Source organism: Ambystoma mexicanum, chromosome 5q (genome assembly GCF_040938575.1).
Source record: "Ambystoma mexicanum isolate Mex_15411 chromosome 5q, UKY_AmexF1_1, whole genome shotgun sequence".
Lineage (NCBI taxonomy): Eukaryota > Metazoa > Chordata > Amphibia > Caudata > Ambystomatidae > Ambystoma > Ambystoma mexicanum.
In genome coordinates, this window is record NC_090933.1 from 878,097,713 (window position 1) to 878,122,241 (window position 24,529).

General features: G+C 45.9%; 1 protein-coding gene across 1 annotated transcript in view; it reads right to left on the reverse strand.

The window, feature by feature from the left end:
- VIRMA (vir like m6A methyltransferase associated) overlaps positions 1 to 24,529 on the reverse strand; it is a 1,848,046-nt gene that overhangs the window by 74,796 nt on the left and 1,748,721 nt on the right. The gene's annotated exons all lie outside the window — the stretch shown is intronic.

Here is a 24,529-nt window from a genome sequence, read left to right on the forward strand (position 1 = left end):
GTGAGGGATCATGGGTACAGGGGACGTCACACTAGGGATAGTATTACTGGCACACCCTGTGTCGACGCCCATTTTCGAGTTTAGAAAAACAAACTGTAATACTCCGCAGCTTCCACTAGATGTCGGCCTATGCACAGCATGTGATCTAAGCAGATTCCACAAGCCTCGGAAATATATATACGCTGCTATACTGCCAACACAGAGACATCATGGGTTCAATATGTCTGGTTGGCTGAAATAGCTTATAACAACAAAGTGCACAGCTCTACAAAACATACTCTGTTCTTTGGGGTATATGGATTCCATCCTCGGGTTTTGCCCACAACGCCGGATGCCCCTCAAACAAATTTGCCCACCTTACTGGGTCACCAAATCCACGCACAACAAGTCTGGGCAGACATCCAAAAGAATCTGTATACAGCAAAACAATCCTATAAGTTCAATGCAGATAAGAAAAGACGCAAGAACCCTCAGTATAAACAAGATGACAGTCTGGTTGTCCACCCGAAATATCAAACTGTCCGTGCCCCGTAAATTACAACCAAGATACTTGGGTCCATTTACAGTGTCAAATGTGATCAATCCTGAGACAGTGAGGTTGGCCTTACCCAGTCAAATGAAATTCATCCCACCTTCCACGTATCTTTGTTAAAGCCAGCTCAGCCCGCCATCCGTACTGAGAAACCACCGCCCATATTGGTACAACGTCACCCAGAAAATGAGGTACAGGCCATTTTAAGTTTTCAGCAACGCAAAGACGGGATCTATTACTTAATAGACTGGGTGAGGTATGGTCCTGAGGACCGGTCCTGGGAACCTGTGCAGAATGTTCATGCCCCAAGACTAATAAAAGCATTTCACGCTAACCACCCAGGGAAGCCCAAACCCAAGTCCTTCTGTGCGGTGGTGGTTGGGGGGGTTGGGGGGGGGGGAAAGAGTACTGTCAGGGCACAGGGCGTGGGAGTGTGTGTGGGTGTTTGTGTGTGTGCAAGGTGTGGGATTGGGGTGGAAGGGCTCCTCAGCAAGCTTTAGGCAGAGAACAATAAAAAACAAAACAGAACAAAAAAAAAGGTTCCAGCCTTATAGAAAGCTTCTCTGCCCTCTTTGTAGGAAAAAGGACCTGCAGACTACATCTCCCAGCAGCCTCCGGGCCGGGAACTACTTTAGAACACCTACGTGCATGCACCCAAACTAAAGCACAGGGCTTGTGCTTGAGCATCCGACCTGAGCAGACGCATCGGCAGGAGCTCTGGAACAGGGGATTAGCGAGCAGGGTTCCTCGCTTACCTCAGATAAGTATCGCAGCAGCTAAGGGGAGAAACCCAAGCCCAGATTTTGACGTGCAGCATCAGGGAAGCAGCACATAGTTAAAGGGGGAAGCAGAGCACCTGGGAGGCACACGCTGCATTGAGGGGCACGGGTAGGGGGCGCAGCCCAGATCAACCACGTCCCCGCCCAGAGTAAAACGAAGTACTCCGCGTATGCAATTTGAAACGCCCTCCGGTGCCCACTGAAATAACAGTTTTTTTCTGCAACCACGTCTTGCTGCAAAAAGACATAGCCACGTGCGGCTGTTACAGACCGCATATATTTAGCCACGTGCAGTGAACTTTAGCTGCATGCTGTGACTTCTGGTATTAGCCACGTGCAGCGAACTTCAGCTGTATGCTGTGACCTCTGGTGTTCGGCCACGTGCAGCGGACATTAGCTGCATGTTCTTTCACCCCCATTCAGCCATGTGCGGCGGACTACCGTTGCTGCACGTTTAGAGCTGCATGAGCAGTACTAACTCCACAGTTGTTCTAAACTGCATGTATCTGCACTAATCTCCCTTGGGGGTGTCACCAGTGTTAGCTGCATGAACAACTGTATGCCTTATGAGTCATATGTAAGCAATATGCAGATCATTAATACAGGCTCTCTTTGCAGCATTTGAACTGCTCCTGATACCGGACCTGAGAGTGCGGAGACAGGCAGGCCAGCACTCACAACCAGAGCCAAGTGCATTCCTGGTTACTTTATGTTGTGTATGGATGCAGGGTCAGACATATGTATTTGGGGGGTCGGGGGTGTGTAAGCTCATACTGTACAGTTATTAAGTTTACCATGTGTCCCCCTACCTATCCACCTCCCCTCTCCTAACCCTCATTCCGGCTTCCCTCTCTACCTGTACCCATCCAGCCATCGTGATCCTAACCCTCTTTCCCTGCTGGGGTCTCAGAGGCTTGTGTAAGCTTAGTCTTGCAGGCACCAAGACCGCAGTGGGGTGGTTGGTTAGTGCCACTTCTGCACTTGGAAGCTGAAGCTGTGACAATGTTTAAATGACAGTTAAGATAACATAATAAGAAGAGATACAGTTTGTGATGTTTTAAAGAGAAACTTAAATAGGATTTCCCACTTATGGTTATAGAAGATAGTTACGTTACGAAGATAATTGATTATAATTGAAACATATGGAACAAGAGTGACGAGATTTAAATGTGTTAACTGTGGATGCACATAATAGTTCATGAGTTTCTATATGCAGTTCTTATTACATTTTGTGTCGATGAGTGTAGGGTTTGGAAAGTTTATTATTTATTTAGATTTGTCTTATCAAACATATTACACTGTTCGTGCACATTGTGTTTTTCATACATAATAGGTTACCATAGGAATACATGAAATGACTCAAATATTAGTTGTAGTACTAGCGTATGTTTTTATACAATACATACTTCATGCTTTTGCGTGCTACTGAATTATTATAGTAGCATGTGATTTCATTGTGTAAATAACCTTCAGCTAGCTAGAGCTTATTGGGTCCTCTTTTTAGGGGCTGGGTGGGTGAGGACGACTAGTCACAAATTAAACGAAAGCCCACAAACCAACTTCCTTACCCTTCTGCTATGACGAGATACTCAGATGCCTACAGACCTACTCATGTATGACCCCTTTAGCCATCAAAGAAAGGGGAGTGAAAGACCATATTTTATCAAAAATATACATATTTTAAATTTATCAAAAACATTCATTATGATAAAAACAACAGCATTTCCAACAATTCATTCCAACAATAACATCTACACATACATATACAACTCGTATTGTGGAACAACATACAATGCAAGTTCCTCTACATGTGAGTGGGAAGATGCTAAGTATTTCTACCACTGCTCTTTCTAGTGTCGCCTCCTTGTCTAATGGGGGTGAGAGAAATGTGCCCCCATGTGTAAATAACTCCAGAGAAAAGTTTAGCCTGCTCTGATGGCTTTACAGAATTCTGTCAAACGTATGACACATTTATATTAAAGTGTCAAAGCTTCCGTAAAAAAAAAAAATTGGAAAATAATTATTACATTTTTCTGCTTACATGTATTACATGTTCAGGGCATCTTCTGTATATAGTACTAATCTAGTTTTTATTTTGTTCTTTATGGTAATATTTGATAGTTTTTTTTTAAAGGTTTTGCACTTTATTGGTTAGATCCAATATAATGTTGCTACAAATAATAAATGTTACAAAAGCTTGATCAATAATGATTAATAAGTATTTAAAATAATACTGATACTACTCACAATCTATTTCTTTGTTAGAAGCGAAAGCTAATGCAAATCTTTTTTTAAATAAAAAGTGGAAACCTTTTTGGGCAAATGTATACATTTAATTTAGTAAGTGAATAGAATTATACACCAGCGTAATAAATATGTACGCTATTTCATCGGTTTTTGATGTTATGATGTTATGTTATTTTATTTATAAGGCGCCAAAGCCCGAGGGCATCCAACGCTATGAAAAAGGAGGATAGAGCCCTATCCAATACAACAAGGTAGCTGGATCAGAAACATTATGAGAACAGAAAGGTCTTCAACTGTTTCCAGAAGATCAGAAGATTGGATGTTTTACGTAGAGGAGCCGGTAGGGCATTCCAGGCCCGTGCAGCCTGCACGTGAAAAGCACAGCCATTTCCACAAGCTCTTTTAACTCAGTCTACTTGTATGGAGCAGGTCTTGTCTGAGCGAAGAGATCTACTAGACGTACATAGTTTCAGCCTGTTCTTAAGATATATAGGTGCGTCACCATAGACACATTTGTGACACATGGTCAGAAGCTTAAACTGTATTCTAGCTGAGACTGGCAGCCAGTGGAGACTCCTCCTGGCTGCAGATGTAGGCTATAGGCGCTTCATCTGAAAGACGATGCGCACTGCAGCGTTTTGAATCTTTTTGAGTCTTTGAAGGTCTGCCTTCTTCGCTCCTCCCAAGAGGGCGTTGCAGTAATCCACTCTGGGTAATATTACGGCAAACTAATTTCTTACGGTTTTCCTCTGAAACCAGCAGGGCCACTTGACGAAGCACTTTCAGATTATAATTAGTGCTTTTTATGATTGCGTCAACATGGGCCTTGTTGTCTACATTGGCCTCCAAATAGGTGCCCAGGGTCTTAACCTTAAGTACCACTGGTATCTGACATCCGTCAACCAGGAAACTGTTATATTGTAACTGCAGCATACAATTTGTTATTCTATTTTTTTTTGTGGAAGTTAATGTATATGAACACAGTTTACAGTCACACATTCTTATCAAATTAGACTTATTACATTATTTACAGTATGGTATATTAAAAAACAAAAGATATATTTGTATGTGGAGGTTTTTTTACTCTCCAGTGAGTACATTTTTCCTCCACTCCCCAAGTGATTCTTTTTTACAATCTTATATGGTTGGGTACATGAAACATTCATTTCTTTGTTTCTGTTTTGACATGATGGGCAAAAAGGAAATGTACTTGCTTTTTTGTTTTGTTTACATATTGATTCACTGTTTTTTGCTTATTGGCTTTACAATGAAGATACAGAAGGATGCGAATTGTCATACAACTTGCTGAGAAAGGCGAGTCGTAAACTCCTGAAGTTAAGAGTTTTCATGTTTCACTGTTCATAAGAGGTTTTTTCAGCACATATGTTCCGATGTTTGAAATGGTGGGAATGGAGAGATTTGTGGCGTTAGAAAGAAACATGTTAGAATTACAAGTACAAGGAAGGTCTAGCATTACAAAAACCTTGAAATTCAGTGAGCAAACCTAAGTGGAAGTACTATTAAGGTGAAACAATCTGATGCATCGAAACCCTTGAAATTCAGTGGAAAAAAACGTTACTTGGTGTGACATTAAGGTGCCGATTTAATGCCACAAAACTCCTGAAGACCTTAAGGACGAGGCCCCCATTGCGCAGCTCCTATACACACCAATGACATCACTGATATATATGACATCTCTTATGGCATCACAAGTGATATCGCTGGCACAGCATGTTTAAAAAGCATGTTTCTGCATATAAAGGTGGATTCAGGTGCATTTAAAACCAATCCAGTGATATGGCAAAGTATCAGGTAAAGCTGCCCGCACATTTATATTCCCAAATATGTTGCATATGTGCAGTTACACTGCACTGTGTCCGTCAACATGTGACTTACACTGACAGGCCACATGACCGGGGATCTTAAAAACATGACCGTAGGCTTGCTCAGATCCAATTTAATAGACGTTTTCCTAATCCATTTGGAAACACCAAGTAGACACTTCATCAACTCTGTAACCAGGGAGGTTCATGAGCATACTGGTAAAAGGGCAAGCCATATCTCTGTATAAGAGACCATAGGACAATGTAGGTACTGTACATTATGCAACTCATTGTTGGGAATCATGGGTAGCCTGGAGCATAAATGCCAACCCACCTTGTCAAGTGCAACCTGAGAAGACACATGGCGGGGGGCTCCACAAAGACCATTCTGGTGTCCCAGGTCGTCATTGCTCTTAAAAACAGGGGTACATTCTGCACAGCCCCAATCTCACAGCAAGGGGAGTTGTAAGAGCAAGGAGAGAGTGTCCCTCTATTTGTATACTGCAAAGTGACCACAGACAACACAGCCAATACAACTTTCGTTTAATCCTGTTCAGTCTCTGAAGACATTAAACTCATTGGAAGCCTCTACAAACTATCAGCGGTAAACTCGCTCACATAGACAGGGCTCCGGCTCCAACCACAGAGTCACATCCAGTTACTATTGCATCCGCATCACTGCAAGATGGTAGCTTTCACCTGAATGCAGCACAATTACAAATCGGAGGATTCCTAAAATAATTAAGGCAAACACATATCAGGGTCAGATTAGGAAGCAGGAATAATGAATTATAGACTATGGTTCAAGATGGAAAGGTTAACAAGTCAGAAAGTTGATTGTGTAATCAGGCAATTAACCAGCCCTGCAAGGAGCGTCACAGACCAGGCTGTCAGAGGCGCACCCTGGGGTAAATCAGAAGAGACTTGAGGAATAGGTTACTGGGGATATAGAAATGGGAGATATAGAAATAGAGACCTGACCCACAGGGGGAGACAAGACCAGGTGCATGCAGGGGTTATATTCCAGCAGACCAGAACCAGAGGAGGAGCGAAGCCCAACAGCTTGCTGAGTGCTATATCTCATACTTGGGCAGCAGCCAAAACCAGGGGTGGAGAGAATGTTACAAACCTGCTGAGCACTATAGCTCAGGCAATGGAGGAGATCAGATTAAGAGAAGGAGAGAAACCAGAGAGTCCAATGAGGTATATAGCCCTAATGCCGGGAGGAGATTAAACATAAGGGGGCCCTTAACCTAGGAGGGAAACCTCTAGCTGGTGAGTTTAAATTAACTGCCGAAAACACTAATCAGGGGGTGGGGGGGTAATAATACTTTCTGGTAAGAGGGTGTCAAAAGGTATCACTGTTCGCCTAGAAAGGCGACATTAGGCTAGAGGGTAATGCAATCGAAGCCATATGTATAGTGTAAGCAAAAGGGGGAGGGGAGTACTTACTAGCAGGCGAGTCAACAAGTGAGTTGGGCACTATAACCCCAAGGCTGGTCAGAGAGCCAAGACGTGAGTCCTGGCACAACAACCCAGAACTGTAAATTAGAATTAAGAAGCATATAAAGGGCTACATCTTTAAGACGGTGTGATAGTTAGGGACTAAGAGGGAAGATCAGCATTCTTATGAATGGGACATTGGTTCACCTTGAATTACCTCATTCTAACACCTTTACTAAAAGTATTGGTTATTGTTTCCAGATTGCTTTCACTAGGCCAGGTAGGAGTTAACCTTAACCATCCTGTTCTAGTAAATACAGTGTTGAGCACCAATAATGTGTTCTGTTGATCCTTTGTCACATTACATGAGAGTTGTGGAAATGCTCAGCACGGCGTAAATGCACACGTGGCAGGCACAAAATGAAATATATGGTGCCCAAAGCCACATGATTTGTCCGATGCCACAGAAATGGTGATGCACACCACTAAGGTGAGGTAGTAATCACCACTGTCTTCTTTGCTCTTAAGACATCTCAGTGTGGCAGACCTCATTCATTGTAATATAATAATGTGTATTCTTATACAGCACTTCATGCCAGATTAGTCCCACTACTAAGCACTGTAATAACAGGTGTTATTACCCATTGTAATGTTACTTAATTCATCAACCTCTGAAGGATAAGGGGCTAGGTCGGGTTCTGACGGAGGGTTTTATTTCAGGCTGCACCGAAAAGAGCTATCCACCTGAACTCATGATGAACATGTCTGACAAACAGGACACAGACAATGTGCCCATTGTTATGCCTAGGGTATTGCAACCGTTTTTTTTAATAAACATTTGTATTGATTTTTAAAACAGTGTAAGTTATAGGCTCTTATATACATTGCATGACATTGTACCGCTGATTGCGTCTGTGTGTCTCTTTCCCCCAATTACCCCAAACCCCAACCCTGCCTATTCCACAGACATTGTTCAAACACAACACATCCAACTGTATTAGGTATATACATTGACATTAGGCCACCGATTGTGATGGGGCCATTATTACCCCTGAGCATCACTGCATGCCAAGGCCATCAATTCTTGCACCATATGCTTCCAAGAACCTAGGTCTGTTTTGTCCCCCCCCCCCCCCGTCTTGGCCACGACACACCGCCTCTTGCCACACTGAGGTTTCTGCCCTTGTCCATTTTTGGAGATCACTCCACCACAGGCGCACCTCTGGACTCTTGTGTGCTTTCCACCCCATTGGTATTCTACGTTTCGCCAGGATGTATGCCAGGTCTTTCAACTTGCTGACATGTCTTGCCGGCTTCAGACACAAAAATGTCAAGCATACAAGCCGTGGGGGAACTCGTGTCCAAAGTTATACCTGCCCTAGCGAAGGGCTTGGCTATTGTCATGACCACTGCTTTCAAGGAGTCAGGACCTACCCAACACCCTTGGAAACAGGCTCATAACATGCCTTATCAGCACCAGCAAGTCCCAATAGGGACCTTTTGGACCTTGTCCTGGCACCGGTGGTGCCAGGCTCATAGTAAGGACCCGTCCCGGCACAGGAAGCGCCGGGCTCATATCAAGTGTAAAAGTGCTTGGGTGAACCTACCTGAAGCAGACCATGCTGCTTACTTACCAGCCAGATGATGCTTTACTCTCTTCTAACAGGGACTACTTTTCTTTCTGGGTGGGGCAGGCACCCCTCCCTGGATCACTGATGCTGGAACTCTTCTGGAAGCAGGAACTCTTTTACCTGGGCGCGGCTGCGGTGGAAGAAGACACCTAAGTACTCCTATGGGCTATTTAAACCACACCCGATTGGTACCACATGCTTCGCGTTATTCTGCATCTGCAGCAGGACGCTCACCGCGTCAGCTCCAGCGAATCTTCAGCTCCGGATCCTGTAGTTACGAAAATTACCTGCTGGGAACCAATCTTCAATCTTCAGCAGCTCCTGCAAAACAAAAGGCACAGGTTAGACAAAGGCAAAGTTAGCGCTTCAACTCACCCGAGCCATCGGCAGCATCCAAGTCGTTTTCTTTTCTGCATTCCGCGTCCGGCATCGGGCCTGCAAAGACAAAGAACATTGGTTAGTAACGTTCAGTTACAATACTGCTTACCTGTGTTGCGCTTGCTCCAACTTTGTTCGCGCTGCATTCCGGCACCTGTAAAAACAAAAGGGGACATTAAGGTGCATTCTACGGCCCTAAAGCAGTCTTCCTACTTACGTGCCTTCGAATTCACCATCTTCTTGTTACGCTCTCTGCCACGAATCTGGGAGAGCATCTTCTTTGGCATCGACAGCATCCTAAAAGCAAAAGACATAGACATAAGGAAAAAGACATTTAAAGAGAGCAATCCAAGGAGAACTTTAATACTTACAAGTCACGCTCGTGCAGCAAAACGGCGGCATCGCTCTCACCTTCCCTCTGCAATCAAGAGGCGGAACTCACATCCAGTGAAGTAACTGGACCCGCGCCCCTGCACAAGACGCAGGATGGAGAGCTCAACATTCACTTACTTAAGGTGAGCACAACAATCATCTGAGTACCACGGGGAGAAAGGGAGAGAGGGGCTAGAACTTCTCCCATCCTTCCAGCCACTAATACCTTGATTTTCCACTTGCAGACACCTCACTCTGCAGGTCAAGCTTTCGGTGAGCAAGGGGCCAAATCCGGGAGCCAAACGAACCCTACGCCTAACTTTGAAGACGTTTGCAGCGCCCAGCCCAAGACCAGCGCCTCCAAGGGAACCAGGTGAGCGTTACAGAACGCGAAGCCTCCCAAACATTTCCCGCCCAGGCGCAATGGAGACTTCAGACACAGACCAATTAGCCCAGTTGCTCGGGGAGTTGAGAGCAGAAGTACACGCAGCACGCCAGGAAACAAATGCCCTAAGGAGAGTGCTAGTGATTTCTAAGGAGCGAACAGACGACTTGGCTAGACAATTGTTACAAGCCCAAGCGGGACAGACTCCTCTGCCTACCCCTGGTGGAAGCCATGCCCCAACGGCTTCCTCTAATCCGGTGCAAATTAATCTACCAGGAAATGTACCTTTGGCTCCGCCCGAACGCTTTTCAGGTAATCCGAAAAGGTTTGCTGTGTTCATCAATCAGTGTCGTTTGCACTTTCTATGTAGACCTGCCGCTTTTCCAACAGACCAGGCTAAGGTAGCCTTTGTGCTCTCATATCTTAGTGGCAGCGCCGCAGATAGGTCTATTCCTTTAGTGACTCAGGATAACCCTATCCTTTATAATTTCCAGGACTTCCAAGCTAGTATGGAAAGATTGTTCGCAAGGCATTCTCAGGGACAGGCTCTGGACAATGAACTTCTTTCACTACGACAGGGCAATCAAGATCTTCTGGCCTACATTGCATCATTTAACAGACTAGTGGTTGAAACCGGATGGCCTGAGGATAAGAGAATCGCCCTTTTCTATAGAGGCCTTCGTGGAGAACTTAAAGACGTTCTGGCCCAGGTGGTGAATCCACCACAAGACTGTTCCGAATACATTGATCTGGTGGTGCAATTAGATCATAGGATACAAAATCGAAAAGCCGATCGTTCCAGGTTTGAAAATCGAGTTTTTTCAAGACCACAGAGCTCCGTTAAAGGAAATGATACCGTGGAACCCATGCAGATTGGGGTGGTGAAAGGACCTCTAACCCAAAAGGAAAGAGAAAGGAGAAGACAACTACAATTGTGCCTCTATTGCGGGAACTCAGGGCACTTCCTCCAAGATTGTCCAGTGAAACCAAAGAAGAAGACAGTAGGAGCTTCCGATAAGGGTGCCAAAGGTTCAGAGTCGGAAAACGACCTCGCCCGACAAGTGTAGAGGTCCGCTTGCCGAGCGTAAAAACCAGTTCTTTGACCTCGCATTTTACAATGCCCATGGTCCTCGTGAGTCCGGAACAACCCAATCGTATGCATGCCATTAAAGCATACATTGATAGTGGCGCAATCGGCAATTACGTGGACTGTGAATTGGCCGCCAGGATGAATCTGTCTCTTTGTCCTAAGTCGGTGAAAGACGTCATCACCACCGTGGATGGTACGGAAATAGCTTCCGGACCAGTTACTCACACCACCATGGAAGTGACGTTGGTAAGCCAAGATGGACATCAAGAGAAAATCGTGTTTGACGTGATCAAGGCTCCACAGTTTCAAGTTATCCTGGGAATCCCTTGGCTGGAAAAACACAATCCTCAAATTGATTGGCGAGCAAAGACAATCCGGTTTCCAGAATGCGCACCTACCTGCTATCCGCAGCCCCCCACGAAACTAGCTGCAACTGCTTCTGAGAGTCCTCACCTGCCTCCTGAATACCAGGAATTTCAGGATGTCTTTCGAAAAGATCAAGCTAATTCACTGCCTCCTCACAGATCATACGACTGCCAAATAGACTTGGTTCCAGGATCCACTCCTCCATGCAGTCGAATTTATGCCCTCACAGAACCTGAAAATCTTCACCTAAGGCAGTATTTGGATCAGTACCTGGCTAATGGATTTATCCGTCCCTCGAAGTCCCCAGCCTCTTCAGCTTTGTTCTTCGTGCCAAAAAAAGAGGGAGACCTAAGAACATGTATAGATTACCGTGCCTTGAACCAGATTACGATTAAGAACAGATATCCGTTACCATTGATCCCTGAACTTCTTGACCAAGTTAAAAGTGCCTGTATCTACACAAAGCTGGACCTCAGAGGAGCTTACCATTTAGTACGAATAAAGGAGGGCGATGAATGGAAGACGGCCTTTCGTACTAAATATGGACTGTTCGAGTATCAAGTAATGCCCTTTGGGCTTTGCAACGCTCCGGCAGCCTTTCAGTATTTTATGAATGACGTCCTCAGAGAGCTCATTGATGTATGTGTAGTTGTCTATATTGATGACATTCTGGTCTACTCGTCCTCTGAGGCAGAACATCGAAAACATGTCACCGCAGTACTGGAGCGGCTCCGAAAACACAGACTCTTTGCAAAATTGGAAAAATGCGTTTTTCACGTCACGGAGGTCGAATTTTTGGGATTCATTTTGTCACCAAATGGAGTCCACATGGACTCAAGAAAAGTGGACGCTATCATTAAGTGGCCCTCACCAACGTCAGTGAAAGGAGTTCAAAGCATGTTGGGTTTTGCTAACTTTTATCGAAGATTTATCCCAGATTTTTCTCGAGTTGTCCAACCCATTACAGCCCTCCTCAGAAAGAATAAACGTTTCGAGTGGTCTACAGAGGCTGAACAAGCCTTTCTGGAACTAAAAACAAAATTCACCTCGGCTCCAGTTCTAAAACATCCTCGCCCGGAACTTCCCTATATCGTAGAGACTGATGCTTCCAGTCTCGCAATGGGAGCAGTGCTTTCGCAAAGAGACCCGGAAACAAATCAGTTACACCCAGTGGCATTTTGGTCCCGCAAATTTTCAGCTCCTGAAATCAACTATACCATTACAGATAAGGAGCTTTTGGCGATTAAGTCCGCCTTTAAAGCTTGGCGGCATTATCTCTTGGGAGCCCGACACACAGTCACCGTCATCACGGATCATCGTAATTTACAGTACCTTAAATCAGCCAAAGCTCAATCCTCTAGACAACTTCGCTGGGCATTGTTTTTCGCCGAATTCGACTTTGTGATAACTTACCGACCAGGCAACAAGAATGGTAAAGCAGACGCTCTCTCCCGAATTGGAGTAGATGAACTCACGACCAATCTTGAACCCGTACCTATAATTCCGGAACAGAGAATCCTGGGTTTAATAGATGCACAATCCATTGAAGACATTGAAACTAAAGTTAAAGATCTTCTGACTCCAGCAGAAGTGCAAGACTGGCAGCTCAAGGGAAATGATTTCACAATGGATAAGAACCTATTATACTTTCGAGGAAGATTATATCTACCATGTACCGATTTACAAAGACAGGTGATCTCTTGTTACCATGACTCCTTAATGGAAGGACATCCCGGCATTACCAAAACGTTGGAAAAGATAAAGAGACATTTTTGGTGGCCATCTTGGAGAAAGGACATTAAGGACTTCATTAATTCTTGTGGCGTGTGCGCTCAAAGCAAAAGCCAGAAGGAGAAACCAGCAGGTCTCCTACATCCAATAGACATTCCTCCACATCCATGGCATACTCTCTCCATGGACTTCATCACGGATTTACCACCATGCTCCGGATTTAATACAATCTTAGTGATTGTGGACCTATTCTCGAAAATGGCTCATTTCATCCCATTGAAAGGGTTACCTACAGCTCCAATTTTGGCCCGAGAATTTCTCGAAAACATCGTTCGGTTGCACGGCTTTCCTTCAATCTTAATCTCAGATAGAGGGAGTCAATTTGTTTCTCACTTCTGGCGGAGTTGTTGTCGTCTAGCCCAAATTGACATAAGGCTGTCGACCAGCCACCATCCCCAGACCGACGGGCAGACCGAGAGGACCAATCAAACCTTGGAACAGTATCTACGCTGCATGTTACAACAATCAGAGGGCACTTGGAAAGACATTCTCTGGATTGCGGAGTACGCTTATAATAACTCAGTCCACGCCGGAACAGGAAAAACTCCGTTTTTTCTTTCATATGGAATCCACCCTCGCACCTCAAATCTTGACCCACCTCAAACTCTTGGAACACCCGCTGTAGATCATCTGCATTCGACAATCACTCAAGCCTTTAAGGAGGCCACATCTCACCTTAAGCAGGCCAAGGAACAATATAAAAAGAGTGTGGATCTACATCGAAAGGAAGCTCCTCAATATCTTGTGGGAGATCAGGTCTGGCTGTCCACCAAACATTTACCCCTAAAAGGACCGCGTACTTTCAATCCACGATACCTGGGGCCTTACCCAATCACTGCCATAATCAATCCAGTGGCGGTAAAATTGGGCCTACCTGCTCATATGAAAATACATCCAGTTTTCCACGTTTCACTACTGAAACCCATGCAACCTGGAACCCGTTTGACAAAATCTCCAGACCCTATTCTCGTGGACGGAGAACTAGAATTCGAAATACAAGACATATTAGACTCCAAGATTTCCAAATCTAAATTATACTATTTGATTGACTGGAAAGGTTATGGCCCCCATGAACGATCTTGGGAACCGTCGGAACATGTTCATGCACCCCGTCTGGTTAAGAAATTTCATCGAACTTTTCCTGATAAACCAAGACCCCCGGAGGGAACAAATTTGGGAGGGGCCTTGAGGGGGGGTGCTGTCATGACCACTGCTTTCAAGGAGTCAGGACCTACCCAACACCCTTGGAAACAGGCTCATAACATGCCTTATCAGCACCAGCAAGTCCCAATAGGGACCTTTTGGACCTTGTCCTGGCACCGGTGGTGCCAGGCTCATAGTAAGGACCCGTCCCGGCACAGGAAGCGCCGGGCTCATATCAAGTGTAAAAGTGCTTGGGTGAACCTACCTGAAGCAGACCATGCTGCTTACTTACCAGCCAGATGATGCTTTACTCTCTTCTAACAGGGACTACTTTTCTTTCTGGGTGGGGCAGGCACCACTCCCTGGATCACTGATGCTGGAACTCTTCTGGAAGCAGGAACTCTTTTACCTGGGCGCGGCTGCGGTGGAAGAAGACACCTAAGTACTCCTATGGGCTATTTAAACCACACCCGATTGGTACCACATGCTTCGCGTTATTCTGCATCTGCAGCAGGACGCTCACCGCGTCAGCTCCAGCGAATCTTCAGCTCCGGATCCTGTAGTTACGAAAATTACCTGCTGGGAACCAATCTTCAATCTTCAGCAGCTCCTGCAAAACAAAAGGCACAGGTTAGACAAAGGCAAAGTTAGCGCTTCAACTCACCCGAGCCATCGGCAGCATCCAAGTCGTTTTCTTTTCTGCATTCCGCGTCCGGCATCGGGCCTGCAAAGACAAAGAACATTGGTTAGTAACGTTCAGTTACAATACTGCTTACCTGTGTTGCGCTTGCTCCAACTTTGTTCGCGCTGCATTCCGGCACCTGTAAAAACAAAAGGGGACATTAAGGTGCATTCTACGGCCCTAAAGCAGTCTTCCTACTTACGTGCCTTCGAATTCACCATCTTCTTGTTACGCTCTCTGCCACGAATCTGGGAGAGCATCTTCTTTGGCATCGACAGCATCCTAAAAGCAAAAGACAGACATAAGGAAAAAGACATTTAAAGAGAGCAATCCAAGGAGAACTTTAATACTTACAAGTCACGCTCGTGCAGCAAAACGGCGGCATCGCTCTCACCTTCCCTCTGCAATCAAGAGGCGGAACTCACATCCAGTGAAGTAACTGGACCCGCGCCCCTGCACAAGACGCAGGATGGAGAGCTCAACATTCACTTACTTAAGGTGAGCACAACAATCATCTGAGTACCACGGGGAGAAAGGGAGAGAGGGGCTAGAACTTCTCCCATCCTTCCAGCCACTAATACCTTGATTTTCCACTTGCAGACACCTCACTCTGCAGGTCAAGCTTTCGGTGAGCAAGGGGCCAAATCCGGGAGCCAAACGAACCCTACGCCTAACTTTGAAGACGTTTGCAGCGCCCAGCCCAAGACCAGCGCCTCCGAGGGAACCAGGTGAGCGTTACAGCTATCTCTTCCCAGTACTTTCGGAACTTCGTGCATGCCCAGAACATATGTACCATCTCTGCATTAACCAGTCCGCATTTGGGGCAGGCCTGTTGCTTTACTTTGCTAAATTTAGCAATCTTCTTCAGGGTTAGATATGCCCTAGGAGTTCCGTACAACTGAAGTTTTGCATTTCTGGACACTTTTTTGTGATACGCTAATACTCTACCCCAAGCTGCATCTGTCAGTTGCTCCTGTAGGTCTGCTGCCCAGCTGTGTCTGGTCTGCCCTAGCATATCCCCCGGCTGTGACATTAATAACTCATATTCTAGACACTGTGTGCCCACCTTCCGAAATATCATAACATTTCTCTATTGTAACGTCTTCCTGTAGTACCCCCAATTGTTCCTGGTCATTTCTGTTTTAGTCTGGTGAGAAGAGAAGCATATATTATGTGTTGTCCTTCGTGTATGCCCCTTTTTGAAGTGAGCGTACTGAAGTCCATTGGTTTGCCTTCCCGTAGTAAGTCTCCTACCGTCACTACTCTCATAGATTTCCAGTACTCTAAATTGTGGGTCCTCCTCCTTTAGTGTCACGAATGGGACCTGTGAGGAATAGGGCGATTTCCTCTCTAGAAAGCGACAAGCCCTGTGCCATACCGTCCTCCCCAGCATCAGCAGCAACAGGGTCGCTGGAACGCGCAGTGCCACGGTCCAAATTGCCTCCTTCAAGAAGAATGGGGTGCATGATGGCTGTAGCAACAAGTTGTCTTGTGTCTGCTCATCTGATGGCCAGTTTGTGACAAATTGCAGTTGGCACGCCACAAAGTATGCTTCAAAATCGGGAGCTTTTATACCTCCCTGTTAGTGCGGTCTCTGTAATTTTGTTAGCGTTATCTGGCACCTTGAGTTGTGCCATAAAAAGCTACGACATATAGTGTCCAGTCTATTATAAAAGCCCTTAGGTATATTGTATTGCATATTGCTGAAGAAATGGAGACGCCGCGTGAGCACCATCTTCAGCAGAGCAGCCCTCCCCATCAATGAGTGTGGCAATTTGGCCCAGAAAGACATGGACATTTCAATTGTATCTACCGCTTTCAGAGTGTTCTGTAAGTGTTCAATTTTGGGGTCATGGAAAATATCCACTCCTAAATATCGGAATGTGGCCCCTCCCACCCCACTTAATCGGTAGTGAAGGTAATGTGTTCAGGGAATCCATCCTGTATCCTGCTAGGGGAACAGGCAAGATTTCTGTGAGTTGATCGTGATGCCAGATAAATCTGCGCATCTCTCAAACACATCTAGGATATATTGCAAATTAGTTTCTGGGTGTTGCAAGTATAAAAGCATATCATCTGCACATAGTGAGATCAAATTGCTATTGCCGTGTATCGCTATGCCTGCCTCTTTATATTCCTTACGGAGGTACACACGAACGATTCTAGGGCCAGGATAAATAGCATGGGGGACCAGGGACAGCCTTGTCTGGTGTCTTTTCCCAACGGCCATTGCTCTAAAATGTAGGTACCGATCTTTACTCTTGCTATTGCACTGCTATACAGTAACCGTACCCACTTTATGTATGTGGCCCCATGCCGAACCTTTGCATCACAGCTAGCAGTCATGGCCACCTGACTTTGACCGCATCAAGCGAGGCCACAGCATATTTGTGCGTACAAGCTTTGGTATGAACAATGATGTGGTGTAGTCTCCTCAGGTTACACATGATGTTTCTGTCTGGGACGTATCCTAACTGGTCCGGGAGTATACGTTTAGCTATAGCCGGCCTAAGCCTATTGGTCATGAGGGCAGTAAGTATTTTACTGACTTGATTGACCAACGACACGGGTCTGTAAGATCCACAATTAGTGTCAGCTTGTTGGGCTTTAGTAATGGGACAATAATGGATTCTCTCAGCGACATCGGTAACATGCCCGAGCCAAGCGCTTCATTAAGCATGGCTAGTAATGGGGGCATCACATCTGCTATGAATTCCTTATAGAATTCACTGGGCAATCCATCTGTCACTAGGGCTTTCCCCGTCGGCAACCCTCTTCTAGTGGCTTCCAATTCCTCCATGGTTATGGGAGACTCCAGCCTATCCGCCACCTCTGCATCTAGCTTGGGGAGATCTATCTGCGCAAGAGCCTCATCTATTTCTGACTGTTGTTTTACTGATGTCTCTGCATATAGTTCCTTGTAATCACAGAAGCGATTATTTATACTTTCCCGAGTCATACAAACCTCTGTTTTAACCTGCAACTGCTTGTATCATATCTCTCTGAACCTCGCTTCTATATAGCCAGGCTAGCAAGCGTCCCGGCTTATCCCCTTTTGCATGTTGGCACTCTACATATTTCCTATAGCTCAGGTCGCCCAATCTTTCCCAGTGTTTCAAGCATTCTTGCTGCAGGCAGGCAACTTCTAGGGGCCGCTCGCTGGACATGTCACCCGAGCCATTTATGGCTCCTATCCTAGATTTCGCTTCACGTAGGTCCCTTTCTATAATGGCTTGCATTCCCTTTGTGATAGCTATCACCATCCCCCTAATCACTACCTACCTTAAAGGCTTCCCGCAGAGTACCTGCTGAATTTACGCTCCCTATATTGTTTCTGAAGTAGTCTTTCACCCCCTCTCGAATGTTCCCGGTACACCGCATCTTATAGAGACTCCTTTCTAAGCTTCGATGTCGGGATGCGCGCTCTAGGAGGGAAGTTCTGCCATTCTACTTCACTATGGCTACCTGTGAGAGGGCTGGAGCCCTTTCCCACCCTGGACACAGCATTCTACAGCAACTCGGATGTACCCATCTTTCGGCGCAATTATGCAAAGGCCGTGTTAGCCCACACGTCGTTTTCAGCAAGGTAGGCCTCTGAGCCAGCTTCACGCCGGCAGCATTTATCAGTTGCACCCGACCGGCGACTAGCTCATTACCCCTGTAACATGCACCATCAGAAGCATTGCTGCACAAAGAGCACCGTGCACACCACGTTTGACTACGGGTTTGGCACCCTCCTAAATGGCCATCCCATTACTAGCACCCTACATTGCCTACACACCGGTTCATAGACATAATTTCGAATACAAAATATTCGAAAGTCAAAAAGTCGAAAAAAAAACGTCGAAAAAAAAAATGTCGAATTATTTTTTTAATGACTTTTTTTTTCGAAATGGGGGGGTGGGTTCCCCCCCAACCCCCCTTTTTTTTATTTCTACCTATTTTTTTCACAAAAACTAAAGCCCAAAAAAAAATATCGAAAAAAAAACAATTCGACATTTTTTTTTTCGACATTTTTGATTCGACTTTTTTGACTTTCGAAATTATGTTTTCGAAATTATGACTGGACACCCTACACACCATATGCCCTACCTTGTATTGCTTACGTCTACCCGAAGGACATGCGACCCACATACCTTGTTGTGCTAAATGATACTCTATTGTATTGCCATTACCATGTTTTATCGCTGAAGTAATTCCTGCTCAAATATCTATACGTATTATACTGCCCATGCACTCCGTAGTACCTTATGATAAGCAATTGTTTCCTGCTCAATTTTTGGTAGTATTATGCATTGTTAGTTACCTTCGAGTCAGCGTCCAAAAATACGCCCACCCGTCTGCCTGAATTCCCGGGCTGCCCAATGCATGCCCCCCCTCCCTCTACATTGATCATCTCCTCACTTGCAGCCTCACCTTTTTACTACTGCTCAGCCACGTATAAGTGAAATTTCTCAGGCCACCTGTATAGTTCAGGCAGGACCCTCTGCTACACATCCTACGCCCACCATAACCATCGCAGGTTCAGGCCCTCGCTCTCATATCCACCCAAATGGCTTAGCTAGCTTCCTCTAGCTCTTTAAGATGCACCACCAGTTGCCCAATGCTAAAGACATCTCCCCTATGCCCTTCCTGCCCTTCTTCTGTGCCCCACATATCACACATAGCCAGACACCTATTGCTCCAGACAACTCACACCCGCCAAGCACCAAACCTACAAAATTGCATGAGTGCCCTGAACCCCACCAGTACATATCAGTTCCCAGGCCTACCCACCTGAGAAACCAACTATTAGGAGCATACGACTATCATTGCTAAACCCAAGGAAGTATCCCCAATACCCCTGCTCCCACTCCCTGCCTCCTCCTATACAAAAGCCGAATGCTCTGCCAAGTACCACCAAGACTAACAACATATCATGCCCCACCAAGACCCAATACATACCAACAGCCCCTCCACCCAACTCAAATGCACCCTTATTAATGTACGATCACTCCCAGCACATGCCACAGAAATTCGAGACTTGATAACTGACCTGGATCTTGACCTTTGTGCCATCACCGAAACTTGGCTACATGAAGCCTCCGGCCCCTACATCGGTCTAGCCCTCCCACCAGGTTACACCATATTCCATAAGGACAGAACCCTCCAACAAAGGAGGTGGTGAAGCCCTCATCACTAAAGACTTGCTTGCCATCCGACAAGTTAATTCCTCCTCAGATGACAACACAGATGCTTTATCTGTTAAACTCGCCCTCTCACCAAATAATACCACCGCCTTCCACATTATTTATCGCCCCCCTGACCAAATACTAGACTTTCAAGCAAATCTTCACCAGTTAGTAGACAATATAAAACAGAACACCAAAGTCATCCTCCTGGGTGACTTCAACCTCGGCCTCAAAGACACTAAAGATGAGCAAAGCAAAACCTTTGCTAAAGCACTCCACGACATGGGCTTTCTCCAAAGAGTCACTGACCCGACTCACACGAAAGGTCGCATTCAAGACTGGATAGCTGAACACAACTGCAACATAGATATCAGTTCTAACACCCCCACCCCTGGACTGACCACCACCTCATACACTTTCTCATCCCCACCAATAACACCATCAAACCCAATACCGTCATACCCCCACCTCTGGCCAGATCCACTCGGCTACTTACCGCAGAAAGGATCCTTCCTTTCATAGAGGCCTCAGCCCTTAAGCCCCCATTCTCCAATGACCCTCTCGCCCTGGTAGAACTCTACAACTCCACCATCCGAACTGCAGTAGACGCCATTGGCCCCCTAAAGAGGGGAAAAAAACTAAGACTAAGAAACACTCAAACCCATGGTTCACTCAAGAGCTACTTCATCTAAGATCCCTCAAGCGCTCTGAGCTCACCAAATGGCAAACCTGCACCACGGACTCGACTTTACAAGCCTACAAAACTCTCTCCAAGCGTTACAAAAAGACAATCACCCTAGCTGAATCCTTCTCATACAACTCCAGGATCTCTAATGCCAAGTTTGAGTCTAAAGAACTTTTTACAATATTCAAAGAACTGGCCGCCCCACCAACTAACACACAGGAAACCGTGAATGATGAAACCTGGTGTAACAATATCCAAATTGCCATGTTGAAAAAATAAACACCCTCCAGGAAAAATCAACTCCCAGTATCATGCATTGCCTAATACCAACGCTCCCTCTGCCTCTGTCTCTAACCATTACAACGAAGACAAAGTTCTTCTCATTCACAGAAGTAACTGAGACAGAAGTCTTAGACATCATGAAACACATCAAGCCGTCATCATGCAAGTGCGATATCTGCCCCTCTGTCCTTATCAAAGACTATGCATATTCGCTGGCCCCATTCCTCACAGCTTTTATCAATGCTTCATTCTCAACGGGTATCATCCCCCGCCCCCAGCCCTCAAGGAGTCGTGGGTATGCCCACTACTGAAAAAACCTCCCTTGATCCTGACTCACAGAATAACTACAGACTCATAACTGCCGTTCCCTTTCTGCTAAAGATATTAAATCAAAGCTGCATACTTGCAAATGCAACACTTTCTGGAATGCAATAACATACTAGGTAAGAGGCAATCAGGTTTATGGCCCCATCATGGTACTGAGACTGCCCTACTCGACCTTAAAAAACAGTTAGGTGATACTATGGACAAAGGGAAGCCAGCACTGTTCCTGCTCCTGGATCGGTCTATAGCTTTTGATCTAGTAGATCACAAGACCCTCAGTAGACACCTCCAGGATGCTGCCCATTTCTCCCTGGAAGCAACCAGGCCTATGCCACCCCCTACTCCCATCCACTGCGGAGTTCCCGCACCTCACCTACACTGCACAACATCTTTACCCTCCCACTCTTCAATGACCTAGATGATAACGGCATAGCATATACCAATTATGCCGATAATACTGAAGTTCTCCTCCCCCTCTCAGGTGTCAATGGTCTATGTCCCAACGGGGACAAAACAGAACTCCTCCTGGTAGGCCCCAAAGAAATTCTCAACTAACTCGACTGTCAATACAAGTCCTTCAACATTGAGGACACTGTAATCACTGCCTCAACAGCAGTCAAAACACTTGGCAGTCTTCCTGGACTCCACCCTCTCTATGACAGGGCAAGTCAACGCCATCTCTTCATCAGCAGCACTTACGACCAAGATCATAAATAATGCAGTCAAACCATACCTCTCCTCCATAAGCTGTCTAAACATAGCCAGAGCTACCATTGGAGCCAAGTTAGACTACTGCAACACCCGGCATCTAGGCACCTCATCCAAAAATCTTAGCAAACTGCAAATTACCCAAAATAATGCAGCACTAAGCATTCCTAAAAGGGAGCACATCTCCCAAGCTAGAAGGGACGCCACTGGCTCCCTGTTAAAGAGCGATACTCTTCAAAACCCTGTCGATCAAACATGTGCCTCTCGCTCTCTGCGCCTCCTTACCTATCAGAAAGAATTCACTGCGCCACGCCAAACAGACCCAAGCGAGCACAGCACTCTGACCAGCTCTCAATCCCTACCGTTAAAAGAGCCGGAGGCACTAGCTGCCCTTTCTTGGCACCTAAGAATTGGAACGCACTACCACGCTCACTCAGGAAGGAAACCTTATTTACAGCATTCCGCAGACCGCTCAAAACCAAGCTCTTTAAATAGCCCTGCCTCCCGCTTACGCAAGAACCAACAGTTCGTCATGTAACTCTGGAATCTGTACGTTCTTTACCCCTATTGCTGTAACTGTATATACTACTGCCTATCTGTATTACTGTCTGAAAACTGCCCGATTGATTCCCACTGATGTACCCCAGTGAAGACGTAGTCCAGTCTGGTATATAGATCTCTGGGGCAGTATTGCGAGTATCCGCGGGCGTTTGGGTGCATGGCTCTCTAGATGTCGGACAATTCTAATGCTTGCAGTAGTGTATTCAAGGCTTTATCTGAAGGACCCGAATGTGTGAATTTATCGTCTGATCTGTCAATTTCCGGGTTCAGCGTGCAGTTGAAGTCTCCTCCCCATATCACTGTGCCATCCCTATTCACACCTATTTGGTAGTATAGCGAATGGAAAAAGGCTGCTTTGTCGTGGTTTGGTGCATATGTATTTATAATACAGAGCTCTCACTGTTCCACAAGTCCCTGTACAATGACCATCCTACCTTCTTCATCTCTAAAAGTCTTAAGGACCTTGAAGGGCACAGACTGCGCTACCCATATCAGAACGCCTCTGGCAAACGCCAAGTATGAAGAGCCCAACGTCAGACCCCTCCATTTTCCAGCTAACGCAGCTGTTGAGCCCCCTGACATTCCAAGACGCAATTCTAAGTTCCCCCATCCCAAACAACGAGTCATACATCCCTCATCAGTCTGATGTGTATATTATACCTTTGTTGTCTGGATCTACAGGCTAACTTCCCTGTAACTACCCCAACTCCCCCGTCACACACCCCCAACAATTGCCCCACTCAATACCTTGTGCTCAGGCATCCCTGCTTTTCGCCCCTGCGCAGATGCTTAGCCTGGAGCGCGGCAGGTGGATACTTAACAGCAAGTATACATGCACAAATCCACACTGGGGTGAGGGACACTTCCCCGCAGTTCTTTCCCGGTTGGAGCTTGCGCTGCTGCATTACATGGAAGTGTCAGTGCCTAAATCCTGTGCGCGAAGGTCTCGCCCCTTATACTCTGCCTGGTCTGACAGACTCCATCCGCTCGGATCGCTCATGGGCCTTCTCATCGGTCTCCTGATTGTTAACTTCAGTTGGCAAGTTTTCTGAGTCCATCCATTTGTGTGCTTCCTCTGCCTTTGCTTATTATTTTCAGTCTCGCTGATACAGCAACATGTACTTGAAGTTCGCTACAGCAGCCGCCTCTTAACCGATGTGAAGTGCATCCTCTGCCATTACGGAAGTGTTCAAGGATCTTCTCTTTGTCTTTATAATTCAGTATCCGGGCTATAACGGGCCGTGGCGGGCTCCTGGTGGCAGTTTCCTCATCAGGGACCTATGGGCTCTTTCTACTGTGAAGCCCTGAGTGAGGGTCCCTGGGCCAATTTCCAGTAGCAGCATGTGTTCTATGAAGTTGGTGGTGTTTGCCCCTTCTACCCATTCAGAGAGTACAATGATTCTTACGTTACTGTGCCTGGCCCGCCCTTCTGCACCTACCACTCTGTCCGGGAGATTCCGAAGCTGCTGCTGCAGTGTCATTACTTGCCTTCTATGAGAAGGAATTATTTTATAGTGCCAACATGCTTGCAGGCCTCAGTGCGCTCACAAACAAAAAACACATGCAGGAAAACCAGAGGCAGTGAGCTAGGGTCGAGAAACAGGAAAAGGAGAGGAGAGGCCTAAATTCCTCCTCCATCAAACAGGTAGGTTTTCAAAGCCTTTCTTAACTGGGCAGTTGACAGCAACTGCTTAATAGAATGGGGAGAACATTCCAGGCCCTTGGGGTCCAGGCATTAACAAGCAGGCCTCCAAATGTCTTGAATTTAAACTGCGGCTGAGTTAATAGGTCCTTATTGTAGGACCGTAACATTCGCCTGTAAGATGCCTTAAAGTGAATCCTCTGCTGAACAGGGAGCCAGTGTAGCTTCCTACGGGCAACAGAAATATGGTCTCTGCATCTGATGCCACAAACAGTTCTGAGTGCCCCATTCTGGATAGTCTGCAACTTTTTCACATTGGCTTGTGAATTGCCAACTAGCATCCCATTACAATAATCCAGCCTGGTGTTAATAGTGGCTGTGACTATTAAGGCCCTAGTTTCCTCTGACAGATAAGGTTGTATCTGCCATATCAATTGCGTCATACAAGTACAACTTGAACTCAGGAGAGACACAGGTTTGTTAAAGTTTAAATT